The sequence below is a fragment of the Protopterus annectens genome, chromosome 1.part1 (genome assembly GCF_019279795.1).
Source record: "Protopterus annectens isolate FY-2018-M chromosome 1.part1, PAN1.0, whole genome shotgun sequence".
Taxonomy (NCBI): Eukaryota; Metazoa; Chordata; order Ceratodontiformes; family Protopteridae; genus Protopterus; species Protopterus annectens.
In genome coordinates, this window is record NC_056726.1 from 227,472,461 (window position 1) to 227,485,322 (window position 12,862).

Below are 12,862 nucleotides of genomic sequence, written 5' to 3' on the forward strand. Positions count from 1 at the left end.
TGTAGGGTGTTGGGATATGTAGATTAGGGCTTTATGACCTGGTAAGGACTGCCAGATATATATTTTTGGCTCTGCAACTTAGAGTTGAGGGGTACCAGATACGGGACCAGTAGCAGGCACCAAATGAGACAGCTATAACTCTGAACTGGAGAATCACTAACAAAGCCTGACACCAGTGAAGATTTTGCAAAAAGAAAAAAATAAGTACTTTTAGCATATTTCACATTTGGTATAAATAGTTTACAAAAGAAAATGCCTAGAAAAGATGTGTAGCTGAGTGCCCACATACATCTGGTTTTCCAAACATTCATTGAATATTGAAGTCATTTAATAATCACATATGTTTGAGTTTAAGTCCTTATGTATGCATTTATAACAGTGATATTTAACACTGTCCCTGATTATTGGCTTTGTCCAGAATTCTTGTGTAAGAGTTTAAGAGGTATGTATATTCATTTACCATCGGTGACAGATAAGAAACAGCTAACATAACATGATGAAAGCATAAACTGTAAAAAAATATGACTTAGAAAAAGAAATTATAGACAAAACCTTTTGCTGTTACTCAAGCTGGTTTGCAGTTATTTTGCAAGTTGCACAGTGTTTATTACACACATATTAAAGGAAGGGTGTATAAGAAGACTGCCCTTACTGATATGATTTATATAAGTTTGTACTTTTAAATTCTCCCTACAAGGCATGCCAGAGCGCAGCAATGTTACAAAATTTCAGCTGTTTCCATACACAATTTGAATGGGAAGAATGCCACTTAGATTCAAACAGATTTAAACACAATCATTTTTTACAGGATAATTACAAATGTGAAGTAACTGAATTGAATGTTGCTAAATCTCAGTAAGTCATTCACCAAGATTAAGACAACCATATATGGCCATTTTCTTTAGCAAATGTATAAAGCAAGCTTTTTTTACATGAATAAGAAAATAAACACAGGTATCATCAGAGAATGTTCATTTTTAAAAAATGAAACTTTAATAAATCTGATTAGGCCATAGTTTGGGGTTTTTCTGGAACATCTGCAATACTTTCTTTATACTTTTTGTGTAAAAATTCATATTGTTTTACCAGCAAAATAACTCTAATTTCTTAAAGAATGATTGATTTGTAAGTGATTTAAAGTTTATAGGTCAAGAAAAGATTTTTTTTCCAAAGGAAATTTAAAAGAGACATAAAGGAAACTGATGCATCCAGTATACTTGAAATGTCAGTAGAGAGAGACTGAGAATAACTACTATCATCAGCAAAGCTAGTGATGTTAGCTTGTACATCATTCATCCTTTTTATAGTTTGAAAGATCAATAAATAAGGATTCTTTAGATATCATAAAAGTAAGGTAAATGTGGATATCCTTTTGTGTTACAATTTATAGAAATACTGTTTGACCTTGCACTCCTAAAAAGTATAACCTAGATTAATTAATTACAATGAAATAATGCATTGTATGAAATACACATTGAAGAAAATCTAAAATTCAAGCAGAAGATCAAAAGTTATCCTCTGCAATACGTTAGAGGAATAAAAAATGATTACTAGGTATTATGAAATTAGACTGCCCAATTAATGTTTGATCTTCGGTTTGAAATTCAGCAGCAAATGCAGCTTGGAAGGGTGGAAAATTATGTAAAAAATCATTTGACTTGCTGTGCCAATAAGGGAGGAAAAATATTATCAAAGTTATATGATTACAGTTATTGCGATCAGAATAATTTGTCTTTAGATTAGTAATAAGTAATGTTTTGATTGGTTTGTATATACATTAGAAAATCAATTTACTATAAATGTATTGAAAAACTTGATGATAGTTTATTATTGATTTCATAGTAATGTGTAATAAAATATCAGAGACGGTAGCTTTATTTGGTTTAAGTTACAATTCAAAAACTCTCCTGTTCAGTATACAGAGCTACAGACATTTTAAGAAATTGTTGTGGTACATCAAGAAATTTTAATACATTTACAAAATCATCAGTTTGAACCCTCTTTATGTTAAGATTGTCAGAATAATATATTCCTAAACATAAATTAAATATGAATAACATCATCACATTTGCATGTTCTGTATCAGGATTCCTAATTATGGATACAATATTCTTTCAATTTTATAGCTGCTTAATTCGTGTTAAAATAAGACTGAGATATTAGATGACATTAAGATTAGGAAGCAACTATCTTTAACCCAACCATGAAAGCTGAATGTTAATTAGTACACACAAATTATATGGGTTTACTTAATTTTCTTCCAACTAGGTACTTTCTGCTTTAGAAATTGTAATTTTCTAAGTCCATAATATTGTAATTCAAAGTTATAAATGAATGTTTTTGTATTTTTTTTTTTTTTACAAGATGTGACTTTATTTATTCAGTAGTCTTAAAGTGCAGATGTTTCACACTGCTATAAAAATTGTAAACAGCTGTTTGGCACAGTGAATTATCTCAATACAGTGATCCAGCATTGATGTTATTGTAAGAGGAATTTTTTTTCCACTGGATTCAGAGATTTCCCACACAGGGGTCATCAAGGCCAGTACAGAGGTTAGTGCATTTAGAGTACTTACTGATGTACTATTAAGAAATAGCGCTCATTTTGCTGTAAGACAAGAGGGGTAGTGTACATAGTGGTCTAACTCACAGTGTTAAGCAATGACAATGAATAGCGCAGTCTGGTATTCAAAGCTGTGCCATCCTGGGTGCAAACAGATAGAGTTGGTAGTAGTCTGGTTAGGGTCAAGAATATCTGCCCTCACTGTGGTATAATGTGTTAGGTTGAGCATGAGGAAGGGCGTATCAGACAGTGGCTACACAGTTCAATTAGTGTGATGAAGCATTACAAAACTCAGAATACTGCAAACTGTAGTATCACATATAACAACATCATCAAGTGACATCCAGGAGGGAGAGCTAACTATGAGTACCATTGCTTTGAATTCTATCCCACACACACACATTAGCCCATGTACATGATATTTAATGATAAATAAACAATGAGAATTAAGCCACTCCACCATTCACAAACTAAAGAGAATTCTAGATGCATTAAACTGGCCTCATATTCTCTCTTTTACCAACCCTAACCACTGCAGCATTCTTCTCACACAAATTCTCACTAACCTCCAGGACTCGCTCTTTCCTAAAATCACACAGCTATATAAACTCACAAAAAACAACTGGCTCACATACAAACTCACATGCCTACTTAGTCTCAGGGATAATGCCTGGTATACTTGGAAAAACAAGCCATGCTCAGCCTCCGGGCAATGCTATACAAAACTAAGACATCTCACTAAACAGGCAATCAGGTGACATAAAAGTCACATTATGAAACTGAACCAGTCATTACTTTTCATCTCAATTAAAAAATTCTGGACAGACGTTAAACAACTGGCAGTCAGTACTAATCCAGCCAGCATCCACTCCTCCTCATTTCATCTTTTCTCACAGTATGACAGACATTACTAATCCTGCTAACATCCACTTATCCACATTTCATCTTTTCTCACAACAGCTGATTTCAGCCTCCACTTCTGTATACTTCCCATCTCTTATTCCATTAATAGCTTCTCCTCCCTTTTAACTTCTCTCCTCAGCTCTGTATTCCCAATTTCCATTTCAGAGCAATTAAAGCTAAGCATATAGTACCACTACCTACAGAACTAAAAACTGACTCACCTGCTTGTCCTGGCAATTTTCTTTCATGGTTCTTATTCCTGTGTAAAGATTTTATAGTCTCACTCCTTCTTCTCATTTATAATCTCTGCCTAACTCAAAACTTAATGCCTGATATCTGGAATGCAGCCATTGTTAAACCCCTTCCCCAAATAAATAATCCATCGCATACTACTGACTTCCATCCCATTTCCTTTCTTTCCATACTTGGTAAAAATCCTTGAAAAATTAGTTGACAGTCAACTCACTCATTACATCTCCCAACACAATGTACTATCCTCAAAACAACATAGCTTTTGGGCTGGTAGGAGTACTTTTATACCCCTCTGGACACTTACTGATAACATCCTCCTGGCTATGGACAAAGGCATCCTGACTGGAGCCATCTTTATTGACCTCACTAGAGCTTTCCATTTGATTGACAATAACATTCTATTACATCACCTAACTGAAAGTGGAATTATACCAGATACAGCTTCCTATTTAAAAATTATCTTTGAACTGAACCTTTACAATCACCTAGAAAAAATACAGAAGAAAATTAATTCCCTCCTATTTTGACTTTATAAAATGTCCCCCTTTCTCACTAAATCAACCTAGAATGTCATTAGCAAATGCATTCTGCTAGCCCAACTTGAATATTGACTTCCACTGGTTGCAGCAGCATCCTGGAAAATCTCCTCCACCATCAAAATGATAAGCAACCGCATCTGCTGTTTCATCCCCCTATTGTCTAGTAATGAGCATCATTGTATCATGCTTAATAAAGGTAATTGTCTACCTGTACAGCAGTATACCAAACTGCTACTTGGATCTCAATTCTACAAGTTCATCAAAGAACACTCCTGAATTTCCCTTCACTACAACCTGTTCAGACAACTCTCCACCACCACCAGTTACAGTCTAAGAAGTCTTAACCACTCTGGTCCACTTGTTCAAGGTCCCAGAAAGTACAATTATGCAAGTAAACTTACCATAACACTAGATGTTTGAAAGATCACAGCTGCAGTAGCTGTAGCTATATGGGTAATTTCTGTCAAGGATATAAAAGCTGTCCAGCTTCCAAAGCTTCAGGGCACCTTTCAGGCACCCAAACATCTAGGCATCTCAAGGTGAACTGACTAAAAGACCAGATTGGATGCCAAACCCTTCAGAGCATTCCTTCCAACAGAGTGGGGGAGGCTTATCCTTAAAAGGATAATGCTAGTAGGAACAAATAAATAAGCAACCACACCCTGGCGTAAACAACACACCCAAAAATATGAGGAATGGAGGGAGGAAGTGGCAACTGCAGCAGTGATTATTCGGACATCTACTGTATGGTAAGTTTACTTACACAAATGTAATGTGTTCATCATATTGTTTACTGCTGTAGTAGTGTTTAGCAATATGGTTAGATTATCCTACCTTACTGCATTTGGGAGATGGAAGGTGACGAGTCCTGGAGCCCCCGGAGAATAGTACTAGCAAGCTTGATATGGACCTACAGAAGGAATCAAGTTTATAGTGCTTTATAAAAATATCTACAGAGGATCAAGTAGCAGCTGTTAGAATACTTCTAGATTCCAGTCGTTTCCAAAAAGCCAGAGATGAAGCCAAGGCCCTGGAATTATTTTGTTATGGTGTGTATTAAAAAAGATAATAGCCTTAGATTCAAGTTGTCCCCTCTTTACTTCTCAAAAAATGAACAGTTGATCTGAAAATAGTACATGAGCTGTCAGTGGACATTCAAGGTATATAGTATCGTTTCTCCCTCATTTTTAACGTCAGTGAAGAAAATGGAGGAATGGATAATATAGCTTAAAGTAAACCTGGATACCCCTTTAGGCATAAAAGACGGATTAGTTCTCAAAGAAACTCCGTCTCTGTGGAAAATGAGATAAGGGTGACTCACCATAAGAGTTTGCAACTCAGATACTCTTCTTTCAGAAGTACAATCATTTAAACTGTTTTCCATGTTAAGAACTTCAAGTCAGCTAGATTAGCTGGTTAAAATGGAACAAGTGATAGTTTCTGTAAAAAAAAAACGAAGATTTCAACCAGAGGCCACTTGTTTTCTTGGAAGTCTCTAAAGAAATAAAAAAAAAATTCAGAAACATTTCCACATGAGAAAGCCTTGAAAGAGGAGGATCTCTGGACAGACCTGCTGAAACACTGATGGAGGAAAGTAACTCACATAGATACTGTAAAACCAGACTAGCCCTGAATGAGTGCTGGTTATGTTGTTGTTGACACCAACTAGAAAACCTTTCCATTTGTAAATATTTGACCTTCTAGTAGCAGGCTTTCTTACCTACATTACTATCTGCTGCACATCCTCAGTAAACAGCTGCCTAAAGGAAAATAAAGTCCTCTTACTCAGGCAGTCAGTCGATTTTGATTGGAGGCAAGGTGTATCATACACCCCCTGTCTTATATGAGTAGATACATTCTGTGAGGAAGGTTCTGGTAATTTTCCATGGCCAACTCCAAAAGAAGGGAGAACCACTGATGTCTGCACCAGAAAAGGAGTCACCTTAAAGATTTTGGGGCATTCCTTCTGAATCTTCAGAAGTACCCTGGATATCAGTGGAAAGGATTGAAAAGCATATAGGAACATTCCTACCAAAGGAAAAAGCCTTATAGAATGGAGTCCTGGAGAAGAATCTCAGCAGCTGGTTAATTAGAGAAGAGGTGAATGGGTCTGCTAGAGAAACTCCCCACAATTGGATCAAATCTTGGAAGGAACCCAATCAGATTTCCATTTGTGAGGGTCTGCCTTGTCTTGTTCAACTTGTCTGCCACACCATGCTGCTCTGACAGAATGAAAAATGCCTATAAGTTACATTGTGCTGTGAAGTTATATGCCAAGCTAACATGGCTAGTTTGCAAAGGAGATGCAATCTGGTTTCCCCCTGCATGAAAATGTACCGCATAACTGTGGTATTGTCTGCAACCATTTCAAGAGGTTCTGGGGATCAAAGACTATTCAGAGAGCTGAGTGCCTTAATCAGGATAAGCTTTTCTTTTATATTTATGGGCTTGCATCTGTCCTAGATGTCCCACACACTTTGCACTATTGTTGGTCCTGAAACTGCTGCCCAAGCAAAGTCCAAGATACCTGTGATGACTGACGGTTTTGAAACTGGTAGAGATAAGGGGAGACCAAAATTTAGGGATATTTCTGTACCAATTTTTTTTTTTTTACTTACACGACCAAACACATAATTTGAAAAAGCAAGGGATGTTGATGCTGGAACCAAAGAAACTTTAGATACCATTGCATCTCTCCCATATGAAGTCTTGCCAGGGTTATCATGAGAATCACAGATGCCATGAAATCCAAAATCCTGAGGTATTCCCTCACAGTGACTGAAATCTGAGTGGACAACCTAAAAATAGCTCTAAATGTATATCTATTTTTTCTGTAGAAGAAAAGCTCTTTGAGCTGAGGTGTCCAGCTGACACCACAGGAACACGATTCTGTGTGAAGGAGACAAAAAGGACTTATATATGTTCTCTTGGAATCACCGCTTGTGCAAGAGATCTCTCACTCAACTCAAAGATTCCTGATACTTTGAAAAAGACTCTGCAAAGATAAGCAAGTCATCTAAATATGGCAAAAATAAAATGGATACCCTGTAGCCTGCAACAGGTTATAACTGGAATTAGCCACTTAGTGAACACTCTCGGTGCAGTGGATACTCCAAGGGGTAATGCAGAGACCTGAAAAAGTGATCCAGAAAAACAAAAAAATGTCTGAAATCTAGATGAAAAGGAATGAGATGATTAGCACCTTTTAAATGCAGAGTTACCGGGAAACTTAAATGAGGAAAAAGGTAACAGATTGTGAAATGACATCACTGTGAATTTAGGCACTATCACAAAAAGGTCTAAGAAGAAAAATATAGGACTGGTCTCCAAGCATCTTCTTTCTTTTTAGCATGAAAAACATCCTTGAACAAAAATCTATCCTGACTTGCGAAGGAGGAACTGGTTCTAGCACTCCCTGAAACAGCATGTGATAAAGGACAATTGGAACTGAAATTGTCTGCTGTGATGGATGAGGAATAACATCCTGGCTAGGAGTAATATCTTCTCATTGACATCTATAACCTTGATGACCAAATTTCAGAACCCATTTGTTTGAAACTGTATGATGCCAAAGAGAAAAATAGAGATTCAGACTTTCTGGAAGGAAAAGAGACTGCCAAGTTTTGAGGCAAGAAAACATTCCCTTAAATATTTAAACTGACTAGCTGGACTGTCCTTGGTTTTGGGGTTCCTGGATTCATTTTGGAACGCCCTTGCCATTATGCCAAAATTGGATGTGGGGTTACATAATACCTTAAAGGATTAGAAAAAGAAAGAGGGAACATCTTGGAGATTACCTGATTTAACTTACCCCTTTCATCACACTTTCTTATCACCTCTGCAGCAAGGGAAAAAAAAGTGAATCTCTATCCAAAAGAAAAAATAAAATCTCATTATTCACACCTTCTTCGATGGTTCTGAGAATGCAGCCAGGCAAACCTCATAAAAACAGTGTCATAGGCCATAGCTTTGTAAGAATTATGAACTGAGTCAAATATACACTGTAAAAAGAGAGCATTTACTAGCCCATATGAAGAAACTAAATAACTTAAAGTGGATGTCTCCACACAAGAAGAAACTGCAGAACAAATGTTCATCATTCTTTCACAATTAGTCAAAATGCACATTAACATGTGAGCCTTACAATTCAAAATTCTGAAAAATCAAAGTCACAAAAGCATACACTATTTTCCTGTACCCATCAATAATCTTCCCATCCTTATTAGAAATAGTAGGATAGGAATTAACTATTTAGCAACATTAGGAATACTTAAAGCTATAGCTGCTGGGTCAGGTTTAGGAAGAGTGTATAAAAACTTAAAACAAGACTGAGGAAATTTATACACTCTATCTACCTTTTTAGGGATAGCAGGCTTGCAATCAGGAAAATTACATAGGTTCATAGGTTCATAAGTAGGTACTAGCCAACAAGGTTCCCTGGCTTACGCCACCTAAGAAAGTTACTCCAAATCTGACAGAAATAGAGGAATTCCTTGGCAAGATACAACCTGCAGAGCTAAAGCTACTTTAGCAACAATCAATATAATTAACATCCAGACTTCATTATGATTACAATGCCTTTTCTATCCTAGTTTCCAAACTCTGGGAATTCCTCTCTACTAATCTTAAAGACCTCACATTGTACCCATCATTTTGGACACAGCTTAAAGATCATTTCAACTCTGAGTAAATTTGCAAATGCTTTCCCTCTGGGCACATCACCTAATCATCCATGCTCCCCTTCACCAGTTTGGCACCTTTGTCTTTCTCACATTATTTCCCTATACCAATTAGTGACATATATTCCACAGTGTGTGTTACCAATTAGTGACATATATTTCACAGTGTGTGTTACCAATTAGTGACATATATTCCACAGTGTGTGTTACCAATTAGTGACATATATTCCACAGTGTGTGTTACCAATTAGTGACATATATTTCACAGTGTGTGTTACCAATTAGTGACATATATTCCACAGTGTGTGTTACCAATTAGTGACATATATTCCACAGTGTGTGTTACCAATTATTGACATATATTTCACAGTGTGTGTTACCAATTAGTGACATATATTCCACAGTGTGTGTTACCAATTAGTGACATATATTCCACAGTGTGTGTTACCAATTAGTGACATATATTTCACAGTGTGTTACCAATTAGTGACATATATTCCACAGTGTGTGTTACCAATTAGTGACATATATTTCACAGTGTGTGTTACCAATTAGTGACATATATTCCACAGTGTGTGTTACCAATTAGTGACATATATTCCACAGTGTGTGTTACCAATTAGTGACATATATTCCACAGTGTGTGTTGCCAATTAGTGACATATATTCCACAGTGTGTGTTACCAATTAGTGACATATATTCCACAGTGTGTGTTGCCAATTAGTGACATATATTCCACAGTGTGTTACCAATTAGTGACATATATTCCACAGTGTGTGTTACCAATTAGTGACATATATTCCACAGGGTGTGTTTCCAATTAGTGACATATATTCCACAGTGTGTTACCAATTAGTGACATATATTCCACAGTGTGTTACCAATTAGTGACATATATTCCACAGTGTGTTACCAATTAGTGACATATATTCCACAGTGTGTTACCAATTAGTGACATATATTCCACAGTGTGTTACCAATTAGTGACATATATTCCACAGTGTGTGTTGCCAATTAGTGACATATATTCCACAGTGTGTTACCAATTAGTGACATATATTCCACAGTGTGTTACCAATTAGTGACATATATTCCACAGTGTGTGTTGCCAATTAGTGACATATATTCCACAGTGTGTGTTTCCAATTAGTGACATATATTCCACAGTGTGTTGCCAATTAGTGACATATATTCCACAGTGTGTGTTACCAATTAGTGACATATATTCCACAGTGTGTGTTACCAATTAGTGACATATATTCCACAGTGTGTGTTTCCAATTAGTGACATATATTCCACAGTGTATGTTGCCAATTAGTGACATATATTCCACAGTGTGTGTTACCAATTAGTGACATATATTCCACAGTGTGTGTTACCAATTAGTGACATATATTCCACAGTGTGTCTTGCCAATTAGTGACATATATTCCACAGTGTGTTACCAATTAGTGACATATATTCCACAGTGTGTATTGCCAGTTAGTGATATATATTCCACAGTGTGTGTTACCAATTAGTGACATATATTCCACAGTGTGTGTTGCCAATTAGTGACATATATTCCACAGTGTGTGTTACCAATTAGTGACATATATTCCACAGTGTGTGTTACCAATTAGTGACATATATTTCACAGTGTGTGTTGCCAATTAGTGACATATATTCCACAGTGTGTGTTACCAATTAGTGACATATATTCCACAGTGTGTGTTGCCAATTAGTGACATATATTCCACAGTGTGTGTTACCAATTAGTGACATATATTCCACAGTGTGTGTTACAATTAGTGATATATATTCCACAGTGTGTGTTACCAATTAGTGACATATATTTCACAGTGTGCGTTACCAATTAGTGACATATATTCCACAGTGTTTGCTTCACTAGCAGGTAACTTTCAATAAATGTTCTGGCTCTGTAATTACAAAATACTGGATTTTTGAAGACAATTAAGGGAAAACAATCCCTGTTTAGTTTAGACATTGAAATAGGGTAATAAAACAGTGGTTTGGTGCACAACTTAAAGAATCGTTTGTCCAGCTTGTGGCTCCTCGTTCATTGTGTGTTCACTTCACTTTGTACTGTGACTGCTTCCCCCAACTGTGTTGGTTTCCTGGAGTACTTGCTCATTAACACTCAGAATCATAGATCTACACATAATATTTTGAAGAGATTGCTCAGTATGTCCTACTATTTCTCTGTATAATATTCAGGTTTCTACAATCAGAAACCTTTAGTCCATTTAGAATCAGTGGTGTACACACTAACAGGGATGCTGTAGTTTTTGCAGTTCCCCTCTGCCTGCTCCCTTAAATATTTTTCTTTCTCCCATGCTGGTCTAACTCAAAGTAGTACAGGTCCATAAGCAGTGTTTAATATGTAATACATTCAGTTAATATTCTTTAAAAGACTCTCTATTTGCAATGACCTGTGGCATGGTAGTTTTTAACTGATGCTTTTTTGTTGATTTTGTTTTCTGGACTAACTTGTGGTTTAACCCACTTTGTTTGTCCTCACTCTTTTTGGGTTCACTCCACTCCCCTACGCTACCCCTATTCCCATCCACCCCCACTACAACTACATTTATAGGTAGCCTGTAAACATACCCCCTTCCAAGTTTTCCTGTCACTATTTTTATTCCACCTAATCACCAATCCCTATCACAGCTACATTCAATTGCAGTGACATCTTAACTTCTCCCTATAGGAGATTCACTGTCATAAACCCAGCCCATCCCTCTCCCTCAGACACCTCTTTACCCCACCCTAATTACAGTAATTATGTTACTCCTTCACTCATCATTCCACAGCTTACTCATCATAGCTTACCATATTACCTCCTATCACAAACAGCACATCGAAACTATCTACTCTCCAACAAATCCCAGCAACCACTTCACCTAACATCACCTTTAAAAAACATTGTTATATCACCACACCTATATAATAGCTCCAACACAGAACTCTTTACCCTTAGATACGCTCATACACATGTATCACCATATCTACTGCATAAATATACTAGACCATCACACAAAACCTCACACCTTTTTTTGTTTAAACTAACTCAACTTAAACTAAGTGGGGACATACATTCCTATCCAGGCCCTTAACCCCAAAAACAAACAGCCCTTCCATTAGATAACACACTCTCTCATAACATCAGTAATCTAACACACAATAGCTCCGACCTTCTAATCAAAAACATGAATTTGAGAAGCATCCTTAATAAAGTTCATGAATTTCATGCAGCCTTTACCCTATCTTCTTCTTCTTCTTTCGGCTTTTCCCGGTTAGGGGTCGCCACTGCGGAACTTTGGTCCGCTAATGATTGGCAGTAGATTTTTTACAGGTTCCGAGTTGCCAGCTCGACGCTCAGCCTTCAATGAAGGCATGCCCATTTTATGCATGTCTTTCGAATGCCATTCGACCACAGGGAGGACATGCAGACTCCACACAGAAGGTGCTCCAACAGAGAATTGAACGGGAGAACCTTTTGCTGTGAGGCAACAATGCTACTGAGGCATCACAGTGGCTATGCAGCCTTTATCCTATACTATCCAAAAATAGCAATCTTAATAGAAACATGGCTGGCTCAAACTGCAAATAAACGATAGTGAAATCCTAACAAAGTTCTATAACATACACAGCCTTGACAGGATACATAAGCATGCTGTTGGTGGCATAGCCATTATGTACAAAGATACACTCAAACTTGAATGCCTCGAATATAATCTCAGTTTTCCAACTAAACTCCAATAAAAAACATAATACTTATAACAGCTGACATCATCTCAGGAACAGCTGACATCATCTCAGGAAACAACCCTTCCATAAGTGCAAACCTTTCTCTGTTGGTTATCTTCCACATTTAATCAGGAAACTATTATAATTGGGGATTTCAACTTGGATTGGTACACCT